The sequence below is a fragment of the Myotis davidii genome, unplaced genomic scaffold (genome assembly GCF_000327345.1).
Source record: "Myotis davidii unplaced genomic scaffold, ASM32734v1 scaffold545, whole genome shotgun sequence".
In the NCBI taxonomy this organism is placed as follows: domain Eukaryota; kingdom Metazoa; phylum Chordata; class Mammalia; order Chiroptera; family Vespertilionidae; genus Myotis; species Myotis davidii.
The window spans coordinates 1648563-1654492 of record NW_006296634.1 but is presented as its reverse complement, the minus strand read 5'-3'; the positions used below and the strand labels follow the sequence as shown (position 1 = coordinate 1654492).

Sequence of the window (5930 nt, the reverse complement as noted above, 5' to 3'; positions counted from 1 at the left end):
TATATATTTTCACATTTTTTCCCCTGAAACATTTGAGAGCAAGGTGCACATATATGCATGCCCCTTTACTCCAAATGTATCAAGTGTATATTTCCCAAGAATATAACCACAGTACAATGATCAAAATCTGAAAATTAACAATGATACATAAGCTATAGATACTCAGATTTTGCCAACTTCTTAGAATATCGTTTTTAGAAAAATAATTTTCTTAGCCTTTGTCTTTACAGATAGTTTTGAAGAGCACAAGCCAACTGTAGAATGCCCCTCGGTCTGGATTCGTCTGATTCCCCCATAATTAGATTAAAGTTATGCACGCTGACAGGAATACCATAAAAGCAATGTTATGTCTTTCTCAGTGCATGATATCAGGAGGCATGAGATGTCAGCGAGGCCACAACTGGTAGTGGTCACTTCCATTACTTGGTCATGGTGGTATCTGCCAGATTTTTCCATTATAAAGACACTATTTGCCTCTTTTAAATTAATACAATTTTGTAGGGAGACACTTTGAGATATGAAGACAGCATGTTCCTCATCAAACTTTTACCCACTTAGTTCTGGCATTCGTCAATAATTCTTGCTCAAAATACTTATCACTATGGTGCTTGTCACATGATGATATTCAAACTCCATTATTTCTTCTATCTGTATTTGTTGTGCTCTGTTCAAAAGAGATTTTCTTTATTCATTCATTCATTCATTCATTCATATCAGTATGGATTCGTGGATTCTTATTTTCTCTAGAGGTTATAACAATTTCTATCATTATTTATTTTATTGCTCAAATTATCCCTCATTTAATCACCAGAGCTTTTTTGTGCTAGCTTCCGTGTCTTTTTGACATGTTTCCATCATTCTTTGAGCAATTCCTTACTTTCTGGCCCAAGATGTTCTTGTACAAATAATGTCTTTTTCCTGCACCTGCCATGGAATCAGCCATTTCTCCAAGGAGCATGAAAAACTTTTTGGAAATGATGATTCTAAACCTTACTACTACACAAACTGAATCACAATTCAGAAGATGGGCTCAAAACCTGATTTCTGTAAATGCCTCATAGTGATTTGAGGGCCAGCATCTGGGGTAACTGGACCCAATGCCCAAAACTTTTATCTGGTATGGTATATCTGATAAACTGGCTGCCTAGTACTTGAAGACTAGAGCAGTAGGGAGCCAACCATTGAACAAGGCAGCCTTAACTCTAGTTTTAAACTCTTCAAATTGCTAGAGAAATACTTCTGATGCCTAGTTGAAATCTAATGTCATGAAACATACCAACTGGCCCCATCACTGCTCTGACAGGTCAGCCTTTCTGAAGCTTAGGAGCAACCGTCCAGAGCCGCGGTTCTCAACCTGTGGGTCGCGACCCCTTTGGGGGTCAAACGACCCTTTCTCAGGGGTCGCCTAAGACCATTGGAAAACACATATATAATTACATATTGTTTTTGTGATTAATCACTATGCTTTAATGATGTTTAATTTGTAACAATGAAAATACATCCTGCATATCAGATATTTACATGACGATTCGTAACAGTAGCAAAATTACAGTTATGAAGTAGCAACAAAAATAATTTTATGGTTGGGGGTCACCACAACATGAGGAACTGTATTAAAGGGTCGCGGCATTAGGAAGGTTGAGAACCACTCACTGGTCTAGAGAAAGCTCCCCTTTCACAATCTTGCATCATGGGATCCAGAAGTCATTTTTGTGTGACTCTGGAATTCCATGGCCTTCTTGACAATGCTCTGGGGGATGCTGCTCCATGTACTGATGAATCCCCCACAGGGCTCCAGCCTGGACAACTCCTCCAGTGTCCAGTGGGCCAGGCACCTCTGCCCCAGTGCCAGTCTACTCCAAATGCCTCAGGCCACATCTAGGTTTTTGGAAGTAGTGTCACAAAGTAAGTTACAAACAGTATAGGTGATATAACACCATATATTTGCTTCTGAGTGGTAAAATTTATTTTTTAAACATGAGTATGGTTATTTATGAAATTAAACATTTTTTAAATAAAATTAAACATTTAATAACAAAATTTTAAATGTCACTTTGCTACTTGGGCCTTTCTTCCTAGCCCGCCACTATTCTTTTGGATTCTCATTCTGTCACATAGCCAACATGTTGCTATCCCTCATGATCTGTGTCATCTGCCCCCATGTCCTTCCATGAGAAGCTGAATGCAAGTTGGACAGGTCAGAGTCAGACATGAATTCTTTGGCACATAGCTACAGTGAAGACTGTTGACACTGAGCCGTTTATAAGTAAACATTTATTAGGTCTGATTGTTCAAATAGCTACAAATCCACATCTTTATCATTTCTCTACCTGACCTATTAGTTTATTGTGAAATTCTGCCAAATGTTTTCCTGGATCACAAACTTTCTCTGTGTCCATAACACTGGTCTAATCTCTTGGTCAGTTAGCACAGTTGTTTGGAGTCATCCCAATATGCCAAGGTTGAGGGTTTGCTTTCATTCTCTAAAATCAATAAATTAAAAAAATTTTGGTCTAATCTCCCTCGCTGGCAAATCTTTCTGAAAATGGCAATTAGAATTGGGAAGGAGCATAAGTGAATCTCGTGGGGTTCTGATAAAGTTCTATTTCTTGATCCAGGTGGTGGATATATGGAAATATTTACTTTTAATAAGTTATCAAGTGGTATGTGTAAGATTTATGCACCTTTTTGTGGAAGGATTACGCTAATATGGTTAAGACCTGCTTTTCCCAAACTCGTGCTAGCTCCAAGAGATCACTTCTCTTTAGAAATGCTCATAAATCACGTCGCAACCAAAACTGTATTCCATCTTATTTCCTTGCCTCTCTCTCAACCCCCACGATGCCATAAAGATTCATACACATAGGTCTCATGATGATGTTCATAATTTTCGTTTGATTTTTGAAGATTCTAACGAATTTATAGAAGCCAGTGGCTCTGTTCCTTCTTCCTCACAGTCCTGGGCTCAAGTTTCTCTTAACCATGCTTGTTTTATTCCTTCTAACCGGAAGGCCATTTTCCTTAAAAGAGAAGTCAAAGGCAAAAGAGAAACAGAACAGAGGATGGAGATGCCCTCTCTTGATCTGCCACACTGAATCATCTCACTGAGTCAGGTGGCTAGTGCCTTCCTTGCCATGCCTCTCAATCTGAACACAAACTGCTCAGGCAGGACCTTTGCTGTTAGCATCCCAGACCTCACCCACCTGGCGTTCCTGACAGTGCCCTCGGAGTTTACACCCTTCTTCTCTATCTATGCTTGGTTATAGGTCTCTTTTTTATCTCTTTGACAAAAGCTCGTCTCTAACTGCTCTCCATACAGCCATGTTGGTTTCTTTAGGTGTCTCCTCTCTTGTTCCTTGCAGTAATCACTTGTGACTGTATTTAACACATTTCACTTACCAGACTATGAGTCATCCTTCCTTTCAAAGCTCTGAGTCAGATATTATATCTCTGTTTCCCTGGATCTTCCAAACTCTGCTTTCCCTCAAACTCAGAGAGTTATGCATTTCCCTTGGCTTCTCTAAACATAGCCACTTTCTGCTCAGGTTCCCAACACTTTCAATTCACCACGCACACACACAACCTTCTGAGAGATCAAACTTTTAGAAAAGTGAATTAAGAATCAAAGCAAGTTTCCCCCCACCATCTTGGATACTGTGGAGGTCTGCTGAGACAGAACTTCTATAAGGACAAATATTTCTGGAGGCTGTGGTCCAAGGCCATTTTTCCTGGCTATTAGCAGGGTCTCCAGAGGGAACACACAGCTCTTCTTAAAATTAAAGGTGTTTATGCTGGAGATGAAACTGAATTCTACCTAGACAAGAGATGTGCTTATGTGTACAAAGAAAAGAACAACACAGTGACTCCTGGTGGCAAACCAAACAAAACCAGAGTAATCTGGGGAAAGGTAGAACTCATGCTCATGGAAACAGTGGCATGGTTCGTGCTAAATTCCGAAGCAACCTTCCCACTAAGGCCATTAGACACAGAATCTATGTAATGCCATACCCCTCAAAGATTTAAACTTATTGAAAAGTAAATAAAATGGATTTGTTCTCTTAAAAAAAAAAAGAATCAAAGCAAGTCAAGAATTTATCAGAGTATTATTTTTTGAAAAGGAGATTTCCAGGTATTAAGATATGTAAAGACCCATAGTGCCACACCAGCTTGCTTCTATACCAGTTTTATAATCTCAATTTAGAAAGCCTCTTCCACACTAGGGCATCTCATCCCAGGGTGTGTTTGTTTTTTGTGGGCTTGGAGCCAATGGTCTGGACTTTTGTTTTACCAAAAAGCCCAAACTCAGTAAACAAACTAGTGAATAAGTTGCTCTGGAGTCAGAGAAGAGATTTGGGTTCAAGTCCTAGTTTCAGCGTCTTCAATCTGTACTACTGGGATAAGTTACTAAACCTCTTTGAACCTCTATCTCTTCATCTGTAAAACAGATATTAATAATAATATTTATCTCATGGACTGTTGTAGAAATGAAATATGATATTATATGAAGAGATCAGCACAATTCCTAGCAAATACCAAGCATTCAAATAATAGTTGTTTTACCACAATATATTACTGTATTTTTATGTGTATAAGATGCCCCCATGTATAAGATGGCCCTCATTTTTCCAACCCAAGATTAAGAAATCAGTATTTTAAACATAAAACAGAACATATTTTTATTTAGTAATCACCATAGGTAATGTTTACATACCAGTACTATGATATTATGCAGCATATCACTTTATTCAGCCTCTGTTGCATCACTGCTCTCGTCTTCATCACTATTAGTTCCAGACACATCAATTCCTTCAAATTCTATTGTATCACTGCTGTCTTCTGAGTCAATGTCTATATATGTGAGGTCATCCTCATAAACTGGTGGCATTTTCTGAGCTAACTTTGTTCGTGTTCTCATGGCCAACCCTTCTCTCCTCAAGAAATGGAAGCACCATTTTGCCTTTCATGTAAAATCAACAATGTGCATTTCACTTGCAAACACTCTTGCCTGACACTGAATAAGCTTGGTTGACACACATAAGCCACTCTGGCGCTGCTCCATAATCCAAGTCCTAAGCCTCTGCTCTAAGTTTGCCCTTTTGCTGCTTTTCCTCTTAAGGCCTTCTTCTTTTTTGGCATCTTAAGGAATTGTTCTTCCTGTTTTCTCCACTGTCTGGTCATATACTCAGTGGGAGGAGGTCCAAATTGTCTCTCTGCAGTTCTATTTCCATGTGCTTTTGCATAGCTATTACATTCAGTTTGAATTTTGCAGAGTAAGACTATTGCTTACCCGTATTTATCTTTTTATTTTTTGACATCTTTATGGGCTCAGAACGCTCTGGTCCCTGTTGCATCTGTGCACTCTCCTCCTCCACCTCCAAGTATGGGCATCAGGTGACATCAGTAACAATAAGACCCATGATTGGAGGAAGCCTGTTTGACAAGGTATGGGCAGCTACGCACCTGTGAGGCTCCCTCCTTGGCTGACTTCCGTGTATAAGATGCCCCTCGATTTTCAGTCTAACAGTTTTAGGGGAAAAAAAGCATCTATTTTTTTCTAGCTTTTTTTTTTATTGTTTAAAGTATTACATGTGTCTCCTCTTTCCCCAATTGACACCACCCCCCACCCCCCATCACTCACACCCCTGAGGAGAAGCACCCACTGCCCCAGTGTCTGTGTCCACTGATTATGCTAATATGCATGCATACAAGTCCTTTGGTTGATCTCTAATCTCCCCTCCGCCTCTGCCTACCTCCCCCCCGCCCCCCGCCACTTTCTCTCTGAAGCTGCATGGTTTATTCAGTGTTATCTCGCCTCTGAATCTGTTTTTGTCCATCAGTTATTGTTTAAAGTATTACATGTGTCTCCTCTTTCCCCAATTGACACCACCCCCCACCCCCCATCACTCACACCCCTGAGGAGAAGCACCCAC

General features: G+C 39.9%; 1 protein-coding gene and 1 pseudogene across 3 annotated transcripts in view; one reads left to right on the top strand and one right to left on the bottom strand.

The window, feature by feature from the left end:
* The window catches only part of LOC102764970, a 5487-nt pseudogene extending 1432 nt beyond the window's left edge, over positions 1 to 4055 (top strand).
* Positions 1 to 5930, bottom strand: part of SIL1 (SIL1 nucleotide exchange factor) — a 225143-nt gene that overhangs the window by 12328 nt on the left and 206885 nt on the right. The window lies entirely within an intron of this gene.